Source organism: Lepisma saccharinum, chromosome 2 (genome assembly GCF_977018435.1).
Source record: "Lepisma saccharinum chromosome 2, izLepSacc3.1, whole genome shotgun sequence".
NCBI lineage: Eukaryota > Metazoa > Arthropoda > Insecta > Zygentoma > Lepismatidae > Lepisma > Lepisma saccharinum.
Window position 1 is genome coordinate 206,697,845 of NC_139230.1, and position 25,296 is coordinate 206,723,140.

At 37.9% G+C, this 25,296-nt stretch overlaps 1 protein-coding gene across 1 annotated transcript in view; it reads left to right on the forward strand.

The window, feature by feature from the left end:
• The first annotated feature begins 462 nt into the window (after nt 1-462).
• Nucleotides 463-25,296, forward strand: part of LOC145981088 (adenine DNA glycosylase-like) — a 75,468-nt gene continuing 50,634 nt past the window's right edge. The window contains exon 1 of the mRNA XM_083114225.1: nt 463-530. The gene's annotated coding sequence lies outside the window, so the exon portion shown is untranslated. The remainder of the gene's footprint in view (nt 531-25,296) is intronic.

The window sequence follows — 25,296 nt, forward strand, 5'->3', positions numbered from 1 at the left end:
GCCCGCATATTTATTTTTCTCAGGAGTACAAAGTGAGATTTTATTCTTACCCTTCAGCACATAAATTTATATTTTATCTTTCATTACTGTATTACTATTTTAACGTCATAAAATTGAAGTTGAATTGAAAGTACATTGGCATTCTTGTAAAGTTCAGATTTGAGTCCATTATTTAAAATAGAAATTGAATTTTTTTGCTTCCTTTCCATAAAAATCTATCGCTTTATTGATGAACAGTTATTCGTCTTCTGTACATTTTCACGATACACAGATATCAGATGTATTAGTGGATAACATACATTCATTTTCAGGACCCAAATTCCTTGAAGAATTTTCTTCTCTCTGGCTGTTAGCAAAAGGTGTAGTTTCTGTAAATGCTAATAGATGGCGCAGTTGTGTTTTTGCATCACCCACCCACCCAGGTCAGTGTGTTAAGGAGTCAAGGTATTCCGAATCACTCACTTCACTTGCAGCTGCCCTACACGTGACAGACGAGTTCAACAGGGGATACAATTTGACTGTAGTTAGTGGTAACGGATTGATTTATGTTTAGTAGTTAATTGTTTGGCTCTATTTTTAATTTGTTTTGCATTACTGGTTGAAGATCTCCGCACCTCTAGTACTCGAGGAAAGTTATGCGATTTTTTAGCCATCTGAGGTACCTACTAATTGCAACTGCCCTTATAGAAAAAAAGAATGTGAGGAATCTCTCTGACCTGTAGGTTCGCCGCCATCTTGAAAAAATGGCGCCCAAAATTCACCTTGAAAAGTTAAAAATCAATATATTTTGTATACAAAAAGTGAAGATAACCAAAATGAAGGAGCAGAAAATTTGCTAAATTGTTTTTTGTTTGATAGAGGTATCATAAATCTTAATTGAATTAAAAAATAATAATAATCCGTCGCGCAACAGCCCATGAAGGGCCTAGGCATACCTACCGACTGCCGGTCTCCCTCCCACGCTTTCCTTCGTCACCTCTAAGCGTGGAGATCTTCAACCAGTATTGGAATAGTCGGGGGGTCAGCCCGACGTATCCCCAGCCGTTATACAAAGCTTCAAACATTTTCTTTAATTTTTAGAATTATCGTAAAAGTTGGTTTCCGACACAAATAATAGCAACTATGTAAGAAACTATACAATTTATGTCCTAAAGTCACTGGACCAAATTCATAGCTCATGATTTCCTCTAGAAAATGTTTTTGTTTTGTACCTTTAGAGTCTGGGGTTGAGGAGATATGTAGTTTAATGCAGAGTCATGTGTTTCCCTATACTTTACGTATTAGAACATAATATATATTTTTTTTCTGCAGCGTTTCGTTCACTTGTGTTTGTTACATGTTGCTTTTGTTGTTTAAAAATGTATGCACCCAGTAGCGTCCATTAGGTGTCTAAACTGAGGGGGGGGGGGCAAGTGCGGTTTACTTTCTACTTTACTGCAATTAGAAAGAATCGTATTGAAAATGGAATTAGGGCAGATGATTTTGGGTCAAATCCACTGGTAGATAAGGCTTAGCATTAAGAGACCATAGTGTGGGGGCAAAAAGTGTGTGTGGGAGGGGGGAGAACTGCCCCCCATGTCCCCCACCCCTAATTGCCGCTACTCTCAATGTATTAAACTAACATGATACGGTAAAATACGGATCTAAACCGGTCACTTTGCCTAACTTAGTCCATTGCAGAATTTTTCGTACATACCTGGTGATAACATGTTCAATTTGATCGTTTCCTGTACATACAGACGTGCCCTGAGTGCCGGATCTTCAACCCGCAAAACTCCGCAGTGCGGGGGGGGGGGGCAGGAGACACGTAAGCCTTTAGGGGGGCCATCAGCCATTGAAATAGTAGAAGGTTCGTATATGCGCATATGTATAAAAAAATAAACGTAGTTACTCAGAGGTACGGAAACGAATACAATATACACAGGTAAAGTTAAAGTTCCCTGTGCATGTAGCACCGTGTCATGAAGGCACGTTTAGGATACGTGGGGGCAGGGCCGGACATCTTGGAGGTGATGTGATCAGCACCACGGCCCGGCAGAATTTACACCCCCCTGAAAAAAAAAAAACCATAAATGGTACCATTTGATTTGATGCTGGGTGGACCCTGGATCAGCTTTTTGCGGGGACAAAGCCGGAAAAATTCCGACCTTAGATCAAATCAGAGTACAATTTCACGAGAAATGCTGTGGTGAAGGTTTCTTCAATCTATCTTAAATTAGGAAAGAGTTTTGACTGCGTGATTGTAACAAATGTATCATTCTAGATAATACTTGTTTTTTTAGATTTAGTGGCTTGTTATTAATAATTCACATATTGGTTTTGTAAAGGTGTGAGAAAATAGTGTCATATATATAATCACATCACCACCGGTGCCGAAACCGGGAGGGAGGGGCAGAGGGGCCCGGGCCCATGCAGTTCTCGTTTGATCCCCCTATAAGGGGCCCAATGCATATCTTCCAACATATTACATAACTTTTGCACACAGAAACTTCGCACACGACAGGTGTGAAATTACGCAGGATTCTGCTCTGAAATGGGTAGAATCAATAATGTGCGGCTATCACTCAGTTTGAGGGTGTTTCTTGTGCTTGTGCGTTTACTATTTCAGTATTTCCTTTTTCAAACTGACAATGAATTAAGGAAAACGCATGGCATATTATGAATGAATATGTGCGAGAATACAGGAAGAAGCATGGGAATACTGCAGTCTTCATGCTCTTGAATGAGCCAGTCCATTGCAAAATAGGCTCCTTCGTTTCCCTTCGGAAATGTCAAAAATCGCTCGGCCGGATGAAAATTTTATCTTGGGCCTTTCTTTTTTATGTAAATATGTGTGAAGATATTAAACTCCTATAAAGCATTGTGAGAATAAGTATTATAAACAGAATATGATAAAAAATTCAGTCAAAAGTTACATGTAAAGTATTATGTTGTATAATTACATAATCACAGTAGTGCAGTGAATTTTTTGTCCAGCTAATAAAGTTGGATGTACCCTGATATATATGTTTTGTTGTCAAAGACATTTATTGCAATTACTATTTTTCAAAGGTTAATTCAAGTGTGTTAGGTTCCTCCTTAAGGAAAAAAATGTCCCTATTCCCGCAAACAAAGAAATCAGTATTTATGCTTTACTTAGCTTTGCCTCCCCCAAATCTCTCAAGAAATCGGCGACTATGCACATCACCCCTTCCCATTTAAAAAAATTGAGTTGAATTCAATATGGCGGCCACTAATATGGTGGACCTTCGCTTGGAACACACCAACGTGGTTCCCCCTAAGCCTAACCTGTTTCTATCATGACTAGGGCTAGGATTTTGATGAAATTGCATCTTTTTTTCTGGTGAATAAGAAACCCAAATCTTTTAATATTTATATGTTTCATGTCGTGCTGAAACTTTTAAGCACTATTTGTTGGGGCATTTTTTTGCATTTTTTTGCCATTATGGGTTGTATAAGTCCTTTTTGGAATTTTAAGTCATTTTTTGGTCATTTTTTTAATTTTCTTAGTTTTCCAGAGCACTTGGTACGCTGCGAGTGCATGGGCAGCATTAACGTGAAAGGATTAAGATGAATAAATATCCTATTTTTTCATATCTTCCCTAGACAATTTAAAATATATGAAACCGCAGCTACCTTCCATCCGTCTCAAAAGAAAATAAACAACACGAATATAACGATTTCCTTACAATGAAATTCAATTGTTAGAAGTTCAAAACAGCTCGCAATTTTGCCCCAGGAGAAGAAAGTCGTTGCCCTGCCTAATCTTATCTTCTAATCTGCTCAGACCAATTGTTGTGTTCCTTGAAAGTGAATGGAGGGAACGTGTGATCTGGCCATTGTCGAAGTTCCTGTTATTGCGAGAATTTACTTTGGTGCAGTGTTCAGTAGAGCAGGTTTTCGAAGCATTGGACAAGATGCCAAAAACCAAGCAAAGTACACAGTACAAATTAAAACAGTTTGTGTCCCAGTATGGTGAAAATACGTTCAGTACGGACGGATCAGTATTATTCTGTCAGCAGGCACGTATCCAGAGGGGGGGCTTAGGGGGCTCGAGCCCCCCCCCGAAAGTTTTAGGTTTACACTAGATAAAATGACGTTTTTGGTTTCTTGTGGTGTGAAATAAAATAATGTGACAATAATTTAAGGAGAGAAATAATTATCGAGGCAAGACGGCGAATGTTCCGTAACCCTGTTATTGATAATAGAACGTATCCAAGATGGGGCACAGGAGGCTCGACCCTCTCCCCAGGAAATTTTTCAGTTTACGTTAGATAAAATTAGGTTTTTGGCTTCTTGAATAATGTGAAAATAATTTAAGGAGAGAAATAATTATCGAGGCAAGACTGAGAATATTTTATACCCCTGTTATTGTTAATAGCACGTATCCAAGGTGGGGATGAGGTTGCTCGAGCCCCCACTTAGGAAATTTTTCAATTTACACTAGATAAAATTAGATTTTTGGCATCTTGAATAATGTGAAGATAATAAATTTATAAATCTGAGAGAAATAATTATCGAGACAAGACGAAGAGTGTTCTATAACCCTATTATTGTCAATAGCACGCATCCAAGGTGGGAATCAGGAGGCTCGAGCCCCCCTTCAAAATATGTTTCTGTTTACACTAGATAAAATTAGGATTTTGGCTTCTTGAATAATGTGATGATAATTTGGGAGAAATAATTATCGAGACAAGATGGAGAATGTTATATAACCCTGTTATTGTTAATAGCAGGTGTACAAGGTGGGGTTGAGGTGGCTCGAGCCCCCACCCCCCTCAGGGATTTTTTTTTATTTTTCACTAGATAAAATTAGGTTTTTGGCTTTTTGAATAATGTGACGATGATTTAAGGAGATAGACAATTATCGAGGCAAGACGGAGAATGTTCTATAACCCTGTTGTTGATAATATTGCACGTAAACTTTTCTCGCGCTTTCGGTGTTGTCGCAGCGCACTTGAGCACTATGTAGAGACTTGTCAGCATTTGGAAGCTGCACAACAAAGGTAGCGCCACACGTAGGGCGATTCGTTGTAATTTCTAATCTCTGGAAGGCGGGAGAGGGTACGTTCTTGACTGAGAGGAGTCAACTACTGGCAATATTAACGAATCGTTTTATCTGTGGAACGTTCTAGAATATAATGAAAATATAAATACGCGGATTCAATTTTTCGGTTCATCTCTACAAAGAATCGGTTAATGATCTTTCAGAGGTAAGTGTGACAATTCATACAGTCAATTAGTGATCAGTCAGCGTCCTCTGGTTGCTTTATAAGATATAGTGATTCGAAAATGAAGACATTGACGACAGTAGAACTTCCGGGGCCTCAATGTAGTGCTAGTTCGGGTCGAGGGCCGAAGAGATCAAGGCCTCTCTCTCTCTCTAAAGTGAACATTTCAGCAGTACTGAATTTTAAAGTGGTTTATGAATAAGCTGAAATAAGCTGCATAGATCAACTGAAAATCAAAGTTTTGAGTGATGATTTAGTTTTGCCAGAACTAAATTTCGTATATGCAGTCCGAGAATTTCATGCTATAAAAAAATACTTTTGTTTAAGCCTACTGGGTTCAAAATACATTCAAACACTTAATTACCATAAAGAGACAGCCGCAAATTTTATGAATGTCGAGAAGAGAAAGCAAGAAGATGTTGCATATGTAGACATTTTAGACCAGGACCCGAATCAGGGCTCTACCAACTGAGTCACCTAGCCATCCTTGACTTCAACTGATTTTTCGTTAAAATGTCTACATAGTACATGTCCTGTGTATATCAAATCGTAAGGTGTTGCCTGTATAGTGAACAAGCACAGAAAATATAGGAAAGAGAAGAAAACTGAGGAGCATTCCCACCGGTTGAGGAGAATTTTTTTCTTCTGTGGTCAACAAGAGCTACTACTTCGAGGTGAGAAGTGACAATGACAGTGGCCTAATAAGGGAGATTTCACATTGTGTCGCCTGAGGATTTCACAAGTCGAAATTAGGTTTGTGCGGCCTTTTGTGTCGCTACGGTGTGAAACGTTGCTGTTGATTGGCCCATTCCAATCGACATGTAACGCGTGTCCCTTCGGTCTGAAAACTTCCTAAGTCTTGAAAATCCAAGTCACAAGGATGGAAAATTAGGGCCTTTTTAAGGTTAGGTGTGAAGGCAGGCAGACGACAGCACCCTAAAGGATCATATCCAAACCTACAGGAAGAACACATCTTACTTCAATCTCCAATACGGAATGATAAAAACTTCTGGTGAGTTGATTTTAAAAAATGTGTCCGAGGTAAAGAGTGGCGTGCCCAGGATTTTCGGAAAGGAGAGGAGTTACGCATACTATTTTTGGTGGTCAGTCCTGATTTTGTCATTTTTTTCCTGTCTTTGACGTTCTTCTTCTTCTTTTTTTTTAAAAAAAAAGGAATACTGGGTCAAATGGGGTTATGACCTCACCAACCCTCCCTTGGGCACGTCACTGGAGATAAATGAATAAGCATTTGATCATACTGGGAGACGAAACATTAGATGTGTTGGGAACGGAAGGGTTTTCATTGTGCATTAATTGTTTCGTGATCCACCTTTATTCGAGAAGACTTCTTTTGTTTCGTGCCGATATATGACAAGACAGCGGAAGCTGTGACAGGCATTTTTGAATACTTGTGAGTGCTAAGGCCTGAATCTGAACAATTTGGTGGGTTTCGGGTTTTATGTTTTTATGCCTGATGAGAAGAAATGGGCAAACACACATACTGAGATGGTTCCGGCACACAATGTTAATGCATGGAAACAGAGGAGTCGAGTGGTAAAAAATGTTCCGATTTCACTTTCTGGTTAAAATGACAGCCTTACAGTGGCGACGATTTAAGGGATAGTTGCTCCCCATTTTTATGCCTTGTCTACCAAGAGAAAGTAAACTTTCCTTGCACCTTCCCCCCCCCCCCCCTGTTTTGGAACCCGATTGCCACCACTGGTCTTAAACATACAATTGTGAGGTTCTTACTATACCCCTTAAAAAAGTGGTGTTGAGCCCCCCCCGAAAGGAATTCCTGGATACGTGCCTGTCTGTCAGCTTTGTGGTGTAAGAGTTGCTGCGGAAAAGAAATTCACGGTGGAGCAACATGTCAACCGCGAGAAACACAAGGCAGCTCTGAAGCAAATTCAAGATCAGAAGAGGACGGTGCAATTGTTAATGGGTGAGTGTTCCTCCAAATCCTCTGTTATTTCTGAAGAACTGTGCGACGCTTTTATTTCTGCTGACATTCCTCTAAGTAAACTAAATAATCCTAAACTTCGAGCATTTTTGGAAAAACATACTGGGAAATCGATACCAGATTCTTCCACGCTAAGGAAAAATTATGTCAAGAAATGCTACAACCAAACAATGGATCAAATTCGGCAGAAAATTCATGGTAAAAAAATATGGGTGTCAATTGACGAAAGTACCGACTCACTCGGACGGTACATTGCAAATGTAGTGATTGGTACGATGCAGGAATCAGAGTCTACTCAAGTGTCTCTAATAAATTGTGAATGTCTAAAAAAAAGTGAATTATTCAACGATCAGCAAAGTTTTCAATAATGCGATGCAGTTATTGTGGCCCGACGGCATTCAATATGACAAGGTGTTGCTTTTCGTAACAGATGCGGCATCATACATGGTTAAAGCAGGGAATTCTCTGAAAGGTCCGTACTCGAAAATGGTACATGTAACATGTCTTGCACATGCGTGTTACCGTATTGCTGAAGAACTGCGAAGTCACTTTCCTGATGTAGACCAACTGATTGCAAACATTAAGAAGATTTTCCTCAAGTCCCCATCACGAGTGTTAGCTTTTAGGTCTCATGCACCTGATGTGCCTTTGCCACCAGCTCCTATTCTTACGAGATGGGGTACATGGTTAGAGGCTTGTGGTTACTATTGTGAAAATTATAAAGTTGTGAAAGAAGTTGTAACCTCGTTCGACAGCAGTGAAGCATTGTGTATAAGACAAGCACAGGAACTCTGGATGATCCCGAAATGGAGGGAAAATTATGCTATATAAAGTCCAACTTCGGCTTCCTACCTTCTGCCATAACTTCACTCGAGACATCTGAAGCTACATTGGTTGATCAAGTTAATGTCCTTAACAAAGTTCAGGATAATTTGGAAGCAGTTCCAGGTACTGTTGGAATACAAGTGAGAGAAAAGATGCAGAAAGTGCTTGGGAAAAATGCAGGATACACAATAATATGTTATATTCGTGATGTATTGTGTGGGAAAACGTTTTCATTGCCAGACTCTGAAACCGAATTAGAATCAAGTGACATTGTATGTTTTAAATATGCCCCTATTACCTCTGTTGATGTTGAAAGGAGCTTTTCTATGTATAAAAGTGTGCTAGCTGACAATCGTCATTCATTTCTTTTTGAAAATTTACAGAAAATATTCGTTACACACTGCAATTCAAAACTGAACAGTAACCTCTCATAATTTGTCAAAAGTTGCATACTAGAGTTGCTGTAATTTGAAGTGCAAATAAAATTTTACTTTGGAATTTTTAACGGTTTTTAGGTCATTTTTAAAGTAATTTTTTGGCAATTTTTAGGTCATAAATGCATCTTTTTAAGGGCTTTTTTTATGATTTTTTAGGTCATCAAAATCCTAGCCCTAATCATGACCAATTGTACCCAGTCTAACTCCTTTACTTTTTGTAGGGGGTGTTACCGGACTTTTGAATCACCCTGTAGGCCCTCGTATGTGAGTTTGACAACATGGTTATTGTTCAGAGTAGAATAACTGCAGAAGGCGTGTTTCTGCATTTACTCTGCAAATTGTAGTGATGAGTTTGGATTTCCTTCCACACCAAGCGATATACTGTGCATATGATTTATCACGTGGAATTGAGCTAATGAACATGGAACTGTCAAATATCAATAATTGGGCTACCCGTCATGGGTTATATATAAATTACAATAAATCACAATGCATATTAATTGGATCACGTCAGCTTTTAGCACATATAAATTCGGCTAATATGCCAACTGTACAACTAAACTGTGCATGCATACCATTTTCTAAATCTGTAAATAATCTAGGGGTGATTATAAATAGAAACCTTACCTGGTCTGAACACAATAATATATGTAAGAAAGCCTATGCCTCCTTACATCTATTATACAAATCAAAAAAAAAAAATAATCTTCCGTCTGTTATTAAAGAACGGCATGTACAAACTTTGGTCCTCTCACATCTTGACTATTGCGATAGTGTATATGCTGATTGTAATGAAATGCTGGGAATGAGAATTCAAAGAATTCAGAACTCGTGCATAAGATATATATTTAACCTTAAGAAGTATGACCACTTAACTGAATATTATAATAAATTAGGCCAGATTAAAATGAAAGACGGAGGTACAGAAAACTGGTGTTGCTATATAAGTTACTTCATACAGGAAGTCCTTTATATCTTAGACAGATTGCTTCCGTTAGGAAACCCAGAGTTATCATACACAAGATCCAAAAGTTCCAATCTTCTAACAATTAAAACTCACAAAACTGAATTTTTTAGTAACTCTTTTACTGTATCAGTGGTTTGGGACTGGAATGCACTTTCACATGAATTGAGAAAATCAATTTCCATAGGTATCTTCAAAAGAAGATTAAGAGAAAGTTTTATGGAGTGATTTTTTTTGTCAAGTAATTAATACATGTTTAATAAATATTTGTAGTGGCCTGTTATGTACTAGATAAACCTACGTATTATTATATATATATATATATATATATATATATATATATATATATATATATTTTATGTATTTTTTGAATTACATATTTTTACCGCGGTTGGTTTGACATGAAAGGTATATGTGAGATCGTTATTTTCAATGTTTATATATGAATCAATTTATGAATATGTTCTATATTATGAACTTTTGTATGTGGTTGAGTGTAAAAAAGGCATGAGCCTTAATCTCCGCCACAAATAAATAATAAATAAATAAATAAATATACATTTAAATGATTTGCAGAAAGTAGACAGACTGCAAGATCGCGCATCAGTGCACTGCAATTAGTCGCCTGATATAGAATCAAGAAATTTGTAAGTTTACTTCTCTCCTTACGTTTTCTTTACTAATTTACATTTTTGTCTGAAAGGACATAAAAAGACGAGACTATAGACAGACAAGTATCGTTCCGATACACCATCAGTTCTCTGTCCTTTCAGGCTTTAACGTTGCAAACTTTGGAGTGTATGAACCACCACCTCTCGTGGGAAAGGAGGAACTTTTATTTCTTGGCCATTTAGATTTATTAAAAGTTTACGGTTTTATTTTAAACGTCATGTTTAGGGCTGATGGCTTAGTTTTAGACCTGGGAGAGAGGTAACACCGTTTATTCTTATGTTCACGGGTGATTTATTTTTACGTTGGGAGGTTAGTTCTAGTTGGCAAGGTCGAGGCATGATCGATATTTTAGACTTCTCGAGGTTGGGGGTAGTGGGGGGGATCGCCTTCGGTCTTAGGTTCATCTCTCAAATCTGAAACATCTGAGAGGGGCCATTGATCTAAAAAGACATGTAAAGCTCAGACTGATTTCATTCAAACGCAATACCAAGTACCTAGCTGCTACGATAATTACAAATCAAAATATCTAATCTTAAAGCTGTTGACGTAGCGTGGCGACTTTCCCCATATTTGACACCTCTGCCCTCTCCAACTATGCACTATACTTGAAAGCATTCGTTGCAAAACTTTAGCCTAGAAATACTCTAAAATTACTGATAGTTTCATTTGTTAATCTGAATCTCTGAAAAGCAGTCTGGGATTTGAAAATATCAGTAAAAGGTGAAAGAATCGTTTTGTTACGCCATTTTAGAATCTGAAATGTTTTATATGTTGAAATATGAAAAATATAGCGCTTACCAAATAAGAGATACCAATCTCATCGACTGCCTTAGCGATCAGCCAACAATGGTAGGAAAGTGAAGTAAAATAAACTAAATCCATCATTAAATTATTTCCTTTTAACTCTTTTATTCATGTAATTCATCTTTAGTATGCGACGTTTTTGTTAAAATTATAAAATTATTATTTATAAAATGATGAAATGGTAAATGAGAACACGGCCACGGGCAACGTTCTTTTTACCACGTCGATCAGAAAACTTCAGAAACATGGGTTTTCTCAATACGTTTGCACATGTATTTCGCACCCTTTTGAAAGTAGTGCGTTTTCAGTTATGTTACTAATCATTAAAGGAATGCCTCAATATCATCATGCTTCACTGCATGCGAAGAACTAGTACCAGGCAGGGGTGGAAATTTGCTGTAATTATCGTAAGACCTAAAATTTCAGTTTTCATGTATTAAGCGCCGTTTAATGGAATTATAAGTAATAAAATATTCCGTAATAGAGGTCTCTGGGCCTTCTCTTATCTCTTATGAGGCTTCGCCACTGTGGATATTCATATATTCAATAATTATATATTGTTGATTGATTGATTGATTTCGTGCTTTAAGTCCACTTTATGCACAGTAAGGCTAATCGGGACTGAACCTACAGTTTAAAGTGAAATCCGACCCATTATGTGCCTCCACAGGGAATCGAACCCGGGACTCCTTGATTACAAGGCTACGACCCTACCATTGCACCATCGGGGAGGCCCAAGTATATATTATTATTTATGTAATAAATAAATATATATATAACACTAATATAATAATTAATATATATATATATATGGGGGATGAGATTGTAGAAACTGGTTGATAGATTTGAAAACCTGCCTCCCACTCCAAAATAAGTTCCGACGTCCCTGCATACAAGGAGGAATGCCTGTTAGGTAAGTTCTGTCATAGGCGTGCGCAGACCTTCTGATTAGGGGGGGGAAAGCCTTGATGAAAGTTCATTATATATATAATATATATATGCAGCAACATAGAGGCAGCATAAATTAAATGTGCCGCGCTCCTTTTCCTCCAACAATTGTGTTCATGCATTTAAGACACAATAGTTTTAGCAGAAAGTCTGAAGTACTTAGTAGTCATAACTTCTCTGTCTGGCCAAGGGTCCCGGGTTCGAATCCCGGTCGGGCTTGGTTGTTTGTGAATGTCCATTCATCAATTTCATCATTTCATCACTCATCCCCATCTTCGCAAATTAGCCAAGAGGCACAAAACGCGAAGTAAAATAAACTAAATCAAATCAAATCAAATTCTCTGTCTGGTAATTTGCAATGAATTACAGAAAACAATAAAATTGCGAGCGAAGCGAGAAAGAAATTTTAAATATCCAAATTTTTGCAAACTGAAAACAATATTGATTTAAAATGGCACAAAAAAGTTTCAGGGGGCGCCATGGTATTCTCTTTTACAATTTTTCTTCATTAAGATCATTCCGCACCCAGGGCCAACTCCCGCCGCCTCCTAGCTACGGTTCTGAACTTGATAAGACTAAGAAAATTTCACGAATTGTATTTTTATTTGTGTAAAATTAGATATCGATTATCGAAGGGGAAAATTGCCTCTTTGTGACCCCTGCAGGAGCTCCTGGCCGTCTGGAAGAAATTATGCAAGAAAGGTGTGAAAACTAATTCCATCTTCAGTAGCCTTTTGTCCAGTTACTCTTAGATTCTACTAGTCTTGCATTCTTTTACCTCAATGTTTGCCCCTCTAGAATTGATTTCCGTCCAACGTTGGGGAAGGGCAATTCACATTTCCCCCCCCTGTAGTTGCGCCACTGCACTCCCTTCCCTCGTAGTTGCTTTGAACTTTAATCGCTTGAAAATACTTGATTTTTCTTAAGGGTATAATATCGTTTAATAACGGCAATAAGATTCCTCTACACTAGATTTCTAGGTGAAGGTATATTAATGTAGGGACATGGACGTGTGGAAGGGGGAGGGGGGCAAGGATGGCCACACCACCCCCTTAGAAATTGAATGTCACCCTAGAAGTATATATTTAACATGCATAATTTGATTTGTCATAGAAATTTAAATTAATGCGATAATTTCACATTCAAGTGATGTTTTCTGAGGGAGCAACAATATTATCGGGGTTATATGCCTCATGAAAAAATACCTAGCTTGTCCCTCCGTGGAAAAAATCTGCAGACGTCCATGATTATCGGGGACAATTACCCCCCTTGACCCCCGTGCGTACGCCTATGAGTTCTGTTAGGTTTGGTTCCTTTAGCATAAATACACAAAACTCAGGGACATGCATATTCCGTTTAAAAAAAAAAAAAAAAAAAAAAAAAAAAAAAAAAAAAAACTAAATGTCGAAAAACACATTGTATAAAATTTTTAAATTTTAAATTTTCATGTTTTTGAAAGGTGCGAGATGCATTTTGCTACCATGTTTTGTGACGTGATAATGCGAAATAAACTCTTTAACACGAAATTTAAGGTTTATTTACCTACGCGACAGTTTCTGAGGTCTGAATTATCCTGTGAGTTATGCAATTCACGGAAAATTAATATTGGAGAAGCAAAAATGGACTCCTTTACACAGAAATAAACTTAATACTCTTGATAACTTCATAAATGTGCTATTGGAAGTGAAATGTTAATTTTGTGTAATAAGTGAAATTTTTAAATCTAATTTATTATTATATTCACAATTTTAAAACCAAGATGTATTTTTATATACCACTTTTCATCAGATTTTTCACCGCTATAACACCGAAATTTTATTTTATTTACAGCTTTTGAACCCGAAATTGACTCAGTTTTTGTACCGAAATTTTGCTTTTTTGTAGCCGAGCCGGTTAAGACGTTCACTCGTCTTAAGATCGTTAACTGCGGGACGGCGTAGGTTCGAATCCGGCTCTGGTCGGAATTTATTCGGCCTACGTATAGGGCCGGTGACAACCCACCATCGTGAGGAAATTGGGGAGCTTCGAATGAGTAAGCGTACTCCGGTCCCGGAAACCTACTATAACGGCTGGGGATACGTCGGGCTGGCCCCCCGGCTATTCCAATACTGGTTGAAGATCTCCACGCTTAGAGGTGACGAAGGAAAGCGTGGGAGGGAGACCGTCAGTCGGTAGGTAACCCAAGGCCCTTCAGGGCTGTTGCGCAAAGGATTATTATGTACCAAAATTATGTGCCTCTATGTTTTTCAATGTCCTGTTAATCATTATGTTGACTAACTGCCAGTTGGAGATAACAGCCAGTCTTAACCAGCACCGGGTTTTTCAATGTGAAAGTAACTGTCAGTTAACTAAACCATGGTTCGTTCTCCGAAACAGTGTATTGGCAATTCTGAAGCACGGAAATTACAGGAAATCGATCTGCGCGCCATCTGTTAGTATAGTTTCAAACCGCGTCGACTGGCTCACAGCCTGGCGTTTAAATAGAGAACTACAAGCACGCCGCGCTGGAAAGCACGTTATTGCATTGTGAAACGATAGGAACAATGGCTGCGTATCCATTTTGTATGCTTACGAAATAAATTAACGAAAGACAGCACTACAAATTTGGTTTTCTTCTAATAAAGGGCAATTCCACGTGGGGGAAATGATGTTATGAGGCGCAAGCGCAGATACTTTCTTGTAGAAGAAGCGTGAAGAATCGAAAGTCGAGACATTAATAATACCCGTTTCCTGATATAAACAGGACTGTAGCCAGGAATTTTTAGTAGGGGGAGCAAAGTCAATCCCAGAGGGGGCAAATTTTTAATATATTGTGTCGCATTGGCAGATATAGCAAAAGCTATAAGTAACAGGAAAGGGATGATATCTTGAAACTCCAACGAACAAAAAAAGTTCGAGCAACATCAAATAACAGTATTTCGATAACGACCTTTCCGGGCTGGCAAAGAATGCAAAGATAAAGTCTAGTCGGGACTGTAACTACTTGATATTTACAGGTCGATAATGTTAATAGACGATTAATATGTACCAACAGCTTTGAGCCTCTCTGCAGAGCTGATTAAGGGAGTATTTTATAAATCGTGCTTCATAATGTTTCCAGTATGCAAGATTTTTACGCACATTAACCAAAATAATAAATGTGAAACAATATCACATTTTCATCATGTTTGATAATAATTTGACCAACTAAGCTCTCCTACATCTTCCACGAGCCGACCTCTATGGTGGGGTGGTTACACAACACACTACGAAGCCAAGGGTCCCAGTTTCGAGCCTGGGCATGAGTGTTCTTTGTGAGCAGAGGCGCAACCACTGGCGTACGCTACTGTCTCCTCCGAAATTTTGAAAAATCGACATTTTCAAGTAAAAGCACCATAAACTCTGGAAAAAACCAGTGTGGTAAATTCAAGTCCTATAAAATTATCCCCAGTTGACATTTTTGAGAGTGGAAAGTTGTAAATATACAAGGGTCGTTCAAGGTTGACCGGGACTTTTATTTCTGCAGGGGAAATAGGTAGCAGAAGAAACACCAAACTATGTCAGTTTTTCAAAGTATTCTCCGTGCGCGCCGAGGCACCGTTGCCATCGTTCTGGCAGCTCCCGAATTCCTTTGGCGTAGAAAGAACTTGGTTGTTGTCGTAGCCACTGGAGGACATCGCTCCGCAGTGCTTCGTCTGTCGTGAATTTCTTCCCTCCCAGATGGTCTTTAAGGGGTGCATACAAATGATAATCACTGGGGGATAAATCCGGACTGTAGGGGGGGATGGGGCATAACTTCCCAGCGCATGTCGGCCAGAGTTGTTGTTGTCACATTGGCCGTGTGAGGACGGGCATTGTCATGGAGAAGAATGACATTTCCAGACAACATCCCAGGTCTTTTCTTGCGAATGGACTTTCGTACAGCAGCACTCAACAATATGGAGTAATACTGGGCATTAATCGTGCTCCCTTTGTCCAGAAAATCCACATGGATAACGCCCTTCATGTCCCAGAAGACACTTGCCATGATCTTTCCAGCGGACGGCTGCGTTTTGCTTTTCTTGGGGGGCGGGGAATCTTTATGCCGCCACTCCATGCTGCGTCTTTTGGACTCTGGGGTTGAATTGTGCAACCATGTTTCATCACACGTGATTATGGATTGCAACAATTCATCACCTTCTGCTCGAAACCGATTCAGAAGCTGTTCACAGACCGTCCTGCGTGTCCACTTCTGATCGAATGTCAGCTGGCGGGAAACCCACCTTGCACAGATTTTGCGGAAGCGTAAGTGGTCGTGAATGATTGTCTCAACACTCCCGACACTGATATTCACCTCGACAGCAATATCCCGCACTGTTACTCGCCGGTTCTCAAGAATCATTTGCTCAACACGTGCGATATTCACTGGTGTGACTGCAGTCGGGCGAATGTGTCCATGCGCTTCATTTGTCACCAGCTCCCGTCCTTCGCGAAACTGCTCACACCATTCGTACACTCTTGTCCGCGACATCGTTTGTTCACCATACTGTGCTTGCAATCGTCTGAAAATCTCAGCTGGTTTCACTTTCTCCTTCACGAGAAATTTGATTACACACCGCTGCTCCACAGCCACAGACACACTGCTTGCCGCCATGTTCGCTGCAACTGCTGCGCATGCGCGAAATACGTCATGCCGGGCGCTAGTTACTCGCGGAGGAATACATTACGTCACCCGCACGTTTCATCATGATCCGACTATTCATCGATTGTTTACGTACGAAAATCCCGGTCAACCTTGAACGACCCTTGTATATCTTATTTTGTGTGCCGCGGCAGTCAGGGATGCCAAATTTTGAAAAAACATTGGGTTCTTATAAGTTCAAAAATCTCAAATTCTCCCTTCCATGTATTATGATATTAATATGCAACATACTCGCTATTTTAAAAATAATATTTATTGATTTTAATACGAAAATATATAACAATAACAAATATAATAACACGACAATTCTTAGGTGCGCTATGTTCCCTATAAGTTTGTGCCACTGAAAGCATCTACCTATACAATTCCATCCCCTCCAGAAAAAAATCCTGCGTACTCCAGTGGGCGCAACCACAAATTTTTGTCTGGAGGGGAGACCAGTACCATGACAAACGTGCAAATAATGATAATTCTAATGTAGTGGTGGTAATAATAATAGTAGCATCAAAGACCTTATTAAAAATCACGTAAGAAGGGGTTAGAAGTCTGTACTAAAGCATTTGTCATGGAACAAATGATTTGAAAATATTTTTCCAACACGTTCAATTTAACTTTAGCTAATACTGGAAAACAAGCGCACAACTGTATTTTTGAAAGACACAAAATGCATGATGAACATAATTCTATTTGTACATATGACATGTATTACTTTCATGCACAACATATATTTTATTTATGCAACATGGAATGACGTAAAATAAGAATATACATAAGTATGCAACAAGTTAACGCTAAATTGTGTATGCATTCAAAGTTTCTTTAATATATATATTAATGAGAATACATTAAATAACTAACTAACTAACTAACTAACTCCCTAGCCTTCTTAAACCCGAAGGTTCATGGCTGCAGCAACACAGGCCTTCCATCTTTCCCTATCTTGAGCAAGTTCTATATACTCTTTTCCATCCCTACCGATTTCCCTTAGGTCCATCTCAACGTTGTCCCTCCATCTTCGTCAAGGCCTTCCTACAGGTCTCTTACCATCAGGTTTCCCAACAAGAATCCTGTAAACTCCTCTTTCCTCTCCCATTCGTGCCACATGGCCTGCCCACCTAAGTCTTCTTGATTTAATTATTCTAATAATATCTGGACATGAATATAAATTATGTAGTTCTAAATTATGTAACCTTCTCCACTCACCTGTCTCCTCATCCCTTTTAGGTCCAAAGATTTTCCTAAGGATCTTATTTTCAAATACTCTCAATTTATGTTCCTCTTTCAATGTAAGGGACCAAGTTTCACATCCATATAATACTACAGGCAAAATTACTGTTTTGTATATTTTAACTTTTAGTTTCTTAGATATTAAACGAGAAGACAATAGTTTATGAAGAGAGAAGTAACATGCATTTCCTGAATGAAGCCTACTTTTTATTTCCTCTTTAATATAATTTTCATTTGTTAATATTACTCCTAAGTATTTGAATTTGAAAACTGGTTCAAACGAGTTTTCATTACATAATCAATTCATCCGCCTCATAACAAATCAACAGTAAAAATAATACAAATTTTGTCTCCTTTTCCTCAAAAGAATTAATCGTGCATTTGAGACAAAACTTTTTAGCAGCAACAGTCTGAAGTAGCTACATATTTGGTCTTACTTCTCTCTCCATGGGGATAGGCGTGGAATCCTACAGAGCCCGCATAGGACTTTTCAACTCTTTTAAATGGAAGAAAATCACAGGAAACGGGGCTGGTAACGGGCAATGGCTTGCCCAATGTGTTTTGTGTTTTGGAGTTCTCTGCATGCTGCTCATCATCGGAGGAATAGAGCAAAACCCGGGTCCAGACTCTGAGAAGATGACAATCGAGAATCTGTATAGGTTGCTGAAGGAAGGTCAGGAACAGTTATCGTCCCAAGTGAACGAGATAAATAAGAACATGCTGTGTTTCCGGGAAGAACTGTCGTCTCTCAAGAAAGACGTGAAGGCCATTAAGCAAGAAATGGACTTCTTAAAAGAAGAGAACGCCAGGTTAAATGATCAAGTATCCTACCTTGAGTCCCAATCTAAAAGGAACAACCTCGTTTTTTACAACGTCCAGGAGGAAGAACGGGAAACATGGGAGAATACTGAGGAAATACTATGCCAAGTGATAGAAAAGAATACAGGCATCGCGCTAGGAGGAAATTCGTTCGAGAGGGTCCATCGCTTCGGCTCAAGAAGAGGCTGCCGTCCGATTGTAGCCAAGTTTCTCTCGTTCAAAGACAGGACGAAAATACTGACGAAATCTAAAAGTTTCAAACAGTGCGGTGTAGCGGTTTCGGAGCATTACTCTGATCGTGTGCGTCAGATTAGAAACGAGCTAAAACCTCATCTCGAAGAAGCCAGGAAGTGCGGTGACGGTGCGTTCCTTCGTTACGATCATCTCGTTGTTAACGGTGTGCGTTATTCCTTGCAACAGTGCGAAGAATATGCAAGATCGCGTTCCGTTGAAAGAAATATGGCAACGCAGGAAATTCCTGTAAATGCATCTGTGAATGAGAATATAAGTGTCGAACGTGAATCACGAGTGTCTGCTGCTATCCCCACCCCAACACCACGTCACCCCCGGCTATCGAACTGCGAGGATTCCAGGATGCAGCTGAGGAACCGAAACAAGTGAGTCCTGTGGAGTGGGAGATCGGGTCAAAGGGGAGGTAAGAATCCGTCGAGCAGTGACCTAGCATCAGAAACTATCACCATATTTCATAGCAACGTTCAAGGTTTGATATCAAAAGCGTCAGAGATGGATATATTTTTCGAGGAACAAAAAGAAAACAACAATGAAATTACTATTTTTTGTTGCACTGAACACTGGTTAGCGAAAGATGAAACAAAGTTTAATTATATTGATAATTTATGTATTGCATCTAGTTACAGTAGGCAAAATATAATAAGAGGCGGGTCTTTAATTTTCACTCAGAATGAACTTAAAAGTAACGTAGTTGAAATAAAACAAGCTGTTGAGTTCTCTGTAGAACAAGACTTCGAATGCACGGCAATTGAAATAGCTATTTACAACTTATGCATAATATCAATATATAGAACGCCTAGTGGAAACATGGATGTCTTCTTAAATAAGTTAACATTATTACTAAATCTCGTAACAAAAAGCTCCAAAAAGAATATTGTTGTTTGTGGAGATTTTAACATTGATGTAGCTAAAGACACTGCAGAAAAAAATAGTTTTCTGGATGTAATGAACTCTCTTGGTCTGTTTCATACAATTACAACTCCAACTAGAATCACCAAAAAAACAAAAAGTACAATAGACAATATTTTTACCAATATAAACGTTAATAAATATTCAGTAGAAACTTGCATAGGTTTTTCTGACCATGATTCTCAGCTTATTAAGGTAAACGTAATAGAAGACAAGCGAAATCATAAAACACGCGCAAAATTCAGATTTGTCAGACCCACAAACAATGATGAGAACATTTCAAAATTCAGAAAAGCGCTTAAATCAGAAACATGGGATTTTATAAACAATATGGCTGTACACGTAAACGAGAAATTCGAAAAATTTCTTGATACTGTAAGATACCATTTTAATAAATGTTTTCCCATAAAATAAGCACGAGTTCACAACAAAAACAATTGCCTATGGATAACCAAGGAAATTAAAAATCTTAGCAAATTAAAGCGATCATTGCATAAACAGAGTAAATATGCAAACAGCCCTACCCTTAAAGATCATTACAAACAGTTCAACAAAAATTACAAGAAAACATTAAAACATTGCAAACAATTATATGTTGATAAAAAGTTGAATAATTCAGAAAACAAAACTGCAGAACTATGGAAAATAGTTAATCATATTACAGGTAAAAAAACGAACACGAATCAAGATATCATATTAGAAACAGGTAATGTAATAGAGACAGATCCGCAAAAAATAGCTAATACTTTTAATAATTATTTTGTTAATGTAGCACTTAACCTGCAACGTAACATCAGCGTAACGGACACATACAAAGAAAAGTTAAATAACGTCAAAAGATCTTTCACGCATTCTTTTTATATGACCCCTACTACAGACGAAGAAATTTCCAACATAATTCGAAATATGAAAAACAAAAAGTCAACAGGGCTAGACTCAATGCCGATTAACGTGATCAAAGAGGTTTGCACGTACATTAAGGAGCCCTTGGCTAAATTAATTAACGACTGTATGGAAAATGGCAGCTTCCCAGATTGTCTAAAAATATCAAAAGTAATACCCTTGTATAAGAAAGGAAATAAAATAAAAATTGAAAACTACAGACCAATTTCCTTATTGTCAATTTTTTCAAATTTTCGAAAAATTAATCTATAATAGGATAATAAAGTATGCAGAAGATAAAAAGATACTCATAAAGCAACAAAATGGGTTTGTGAAATCGAAAACAACAAAAAATGCCATTTTTGATGTAATTGATAATATTCTTTCCGCCATAAACAAAACGTATTCTGTTGTTGCAATTTTTTGTGATTTATCAAAAGCGTTTGACTGTGTGAATCATCACTTGCTACTAGAGAAATTAAAATACTACGGAATCCGCGGTGTATCAAACAAATTAATAGAATCCTATTTATCGAATAGAAAACAGAGCGTTGCAATAAATAGCATATCCAATAATTGGACGCAAACAACATATTACTCTGAATTGAAAGATGTGGTTATTGGAATCCCCCAAGGATCGATACTAGGACCCCTGTTGTTTTTATTGTTCATAAATGACCTTCCAGCAAATGTTGATACCGCCCAAATTACTCTTTTCGCTGATGATACTACGGCTTTGGTAGATTCTGTTAACGATGTAACATTAATTCAAAAAACGGAAGAAGCTCTTACTGAACTACAAAGCTGGTTTGCAGCAAACAAACTTTCTATGAACAACGAAAAAACTAATATAATAAAATTTGGTGTATCTAGAGCCAAAAACTCTTCTATTAAGCAATATAATTTCACAGTAGGGCATGCCGTTATAACAGCTACTAACAATACAAAATTTCTTGGAATATTTATAGACGAGTGTCTAAACTGGAAAGTTCACATAGATCATTTATGCAAGAGGCTAAACACCGTATGTTACCAATTAAGAACCTTAAAAAATAGTTTCAATACAGTATGTTTGCTAAATATCTATTTCTCAAACTTCGAAAGTATTTTGAGGTATGGTATCCAATTTTGGGGAAACTCGGCTCAATCGCAGAGGATTTTTAAAATTCAAAAAAGAGCATTGCGTATTTTGGCAAATGCACATAAAACTGATACATGTAAACCGCTTTTCAAAAAATTACGTATATTAACACTTCCAAGTCTGTACATACTTGAAACACTTACTTTCATACACGAAACAAAATCGAACTATCCAAGGAACATAGACACTCACGATTACAATACCAGACAAAAAGATAACTTCCACATTCCCAAAGTGCGGCTAACTGCATTCCAAACAGGACCTTTTTACTCAGGCATCCAGTTATACAATATATTACCAAAAAGTTACAAAAATTTTGAGAGAACCACAATCTTTAAAAGTAAAGTGAAAAAATTGTTATTGGAATACACATTATATTCAGTTCAAGAATTTCAAGAATTATCTAACTTTATAAAATAAATTTAGATTGTATACACTATATAACATGTACTTTTACAGCACTAGTTCACTTCAACAAATAATTTGTCATTGTGTGTTTTACTATTATATTATGTTATATTATTATTAAAAAAATTGCCAAATTGATGTATAGATATATATATGTGCGATGTCAACATGTCTTTTGTAATGTACATGCACCAATGCCCCCAGGGGTACTATCGGTGTGAAAATTGCTCAATAAACTCGGGTAATTTAGAATGCATTACAGAAAACAATCATATTGGGATCGATGCGAGCAAGAAAATTTTTAGATCGAAATTTTTCAAACTGAACTTAATATGGTGAAAAAAAAATCACAAGGCGCCATGGCATTTTTTTAACACATTTTTTATTTCATTTAGACCGCTTTGCTCCATAGTTATGGCTCTGAACTTGAACTATAATAATAGCAGAAATTGAATTGTGAGCGAAGCGAGCAAGAAAATTTTACGAAAATTTGAAATCAATGGGGGCAATTCACCCTCTGTGTCCCCCCCCCCTGCAAGTTCCCTTGGCCGTCTGGAAGAAAAAAAAACTAATTCCATCTTCAGTATCCATTTGTCCTACTATTCTTAGATTCTGCTAGTCTTGTTTTTTACTTAAATGTTTACACCCCATAGAATGGACTGCCGTTCAAGGTTGGGGGGACAATACCCCTGCCCCCCTGTTGCAGCACTGTTCCTCTTCATCAATTTCACGTCATCACTCATTGTCACGATTAGCTAGAAGCGGCAGAAAAGCAAAGCTAAGTAACAAAAGTTAAATATCCATTCCCCCTCTCTACTGCATGAATCACTATTACCAAATGGTAGACTTGGGAAACAAATTAAGTAGCAATACATTCAAGAAAAACATTCTAACACATTAAGCACCTTTAATATAAGACTTCTCAAAATGTCATAACTGTTCTAGATACAGAAAATTACTAAATAATTTCCCGAAGTCTGAATCAGGAAGGGACATCCTAGTACGACATTATTCGGAATCCCACACACCTCATTAAATCACAAAATCAATTAGTGTCTTTGTTATGTTGCAAGAGTAATGCAGGATATAATTGTAAAGATTAGTGAGAATATCAGGTGTTCTGTATATTTCACGGGGGGCAAAGCAGGCTCACAGGGGGGACAGTTGCCCCCCTGTCCCCTCTAGCTACGGCCTGGGTATAAAGCCTATTATTAATATGTATATATTGTACATTTGACTGCATGCTTTGTACCTCTCTATGCATGTTGTTGAGCGAAAAAACATGTTAATAGTAAGTATGCTTTCTAAACTTCAAAAAATATGAAGGTACGAGTAAAAATATATTTCTATAAAATTCACTGTAATATTTATCCGAGATCATTCAACAAATTGAATGCAACACACATAATAAATAATTGACAAGAAAAATACCCGTGACCAGGACTCGAACTCGTATTACAAAACTGAACACGCTCCGAAAGGTGGTGCCGCTAACCACTACACCAAATTCCTGTTCAAAGATTGTCATGACTGGTAGACCGGATATAATAATCCGTTGCGCAACAGCCCATGAAGGGCCTAGGCATACCTACCGACTGCCGGTCTCCCACCCACGCTTTCCTTCGTCACCTCTAAGCGTGGAGATCTTCAACCAGTAGTGGAATAGTCGGGGGACGGGGGGTTGGAAAATGTTGTAGAAAAAATTAAAAATGGCTAATTTATCACAGTCAATGATCTGCGACAGTAATACTAATAATAATAATTTGAATTATTATTCCAATGCAGCATGGAGAAAAACAACATTCCAAACACAATCTAAGCGGCCACAAAGTTCAATTTTGCAATTCTTTTGCAAATAGTCGCGCAGTCTCGAGAGAATTGTGAAAATTGCTTGCTTCGTCGCAGTGTGCCGACGTTATTGCAAACGTTCTTCCCGGTACTGATTTTGCATCCCCTTGTGAACTCTACATCCACATCATTAAATAATGTTGAAGTGCTTTGTGAATCACCTAGAAATGATAAATGTGTTGGAATGTCTATAAAATTACTTTTGAACGAAAACATAGACTCAGTGGAATTTGGCAAGATGTATTCTCGCGCCTCATCATCATCCTGGGTGAGTTCCATAGGTAAAGGTATTGTAAATTTCCCCGTGCATATAGCACCGTGCCATGAAGACACATGTAGTGGTGTGCTGGGGCCCACACATTCTCGATCTCGGCCATTTTGCAGGGGATGTGATCAGTACCATGCTCCGGCAGCCTTTATCTCCCAGGGTTGCTCTCAGGTACCCATTGATATGAGGCTGGATGCGGAGACAAGACTGGATAAATTCCAACCAATTCCTGGAATCGAACCCGGATCTCCCACGAGGTTGTCAGACTAGAACACCGCGGACCCTTGAATGAGTTTCATATTTTGATTATTTAAATAAATTTAATATATTTGCTTGTTTTTATGGATTTTCTTCACACTTAGAATGTCTCACCTATCATATACAAATAACAGTTGACTAGACAATTATTTCGTAACAAAGAAACAAAAAAAATGTAATTTTATTCTATTGCTTTCATAAATATATTTTTGTAGATCTCTACTACTTAATAATAGCAGTGATAGAAGTAGTAACAGCAGCTGCATTAGTAGTATTATTAGTAGTAATTAAACTAATTAATTAATTGTAAGTATTATTAATTAATTATTATTAATTAAAGTATAATAAAACAATGGTAATGTGAATTATAAAAAGTTTTCGAAATAACCCCCCCCCCCTTGATGAAATCCTGCGTACGCTACTGAATATGTACCAACAGCTTTAGGCGCCTCTGCAGAACTGATTAAGGGAACCCTTTATAAATCATGCTTCATAATGATTCCCTCTAGTTTCCAGTATGCAAGATTTTTACGCACAAAGGAATCTAACGAGAATCCAACAACACCATTGTGTTCTGTTATGCAAGAAAAATCGAATTAATAAAATAATAATCGTTACATATTATCTACATTTTAATGAATTGTGTAAAAACTTTTTGTACTTGCTGAAACATTAAAACATGGGGCCCTTAGTCCAGCACGGACTCTACTTCCTTCAAAGGGGAAACTCTTGCATCACTACAGACAATGTTTACGTACTGGTTACGGTAACCATTTTACA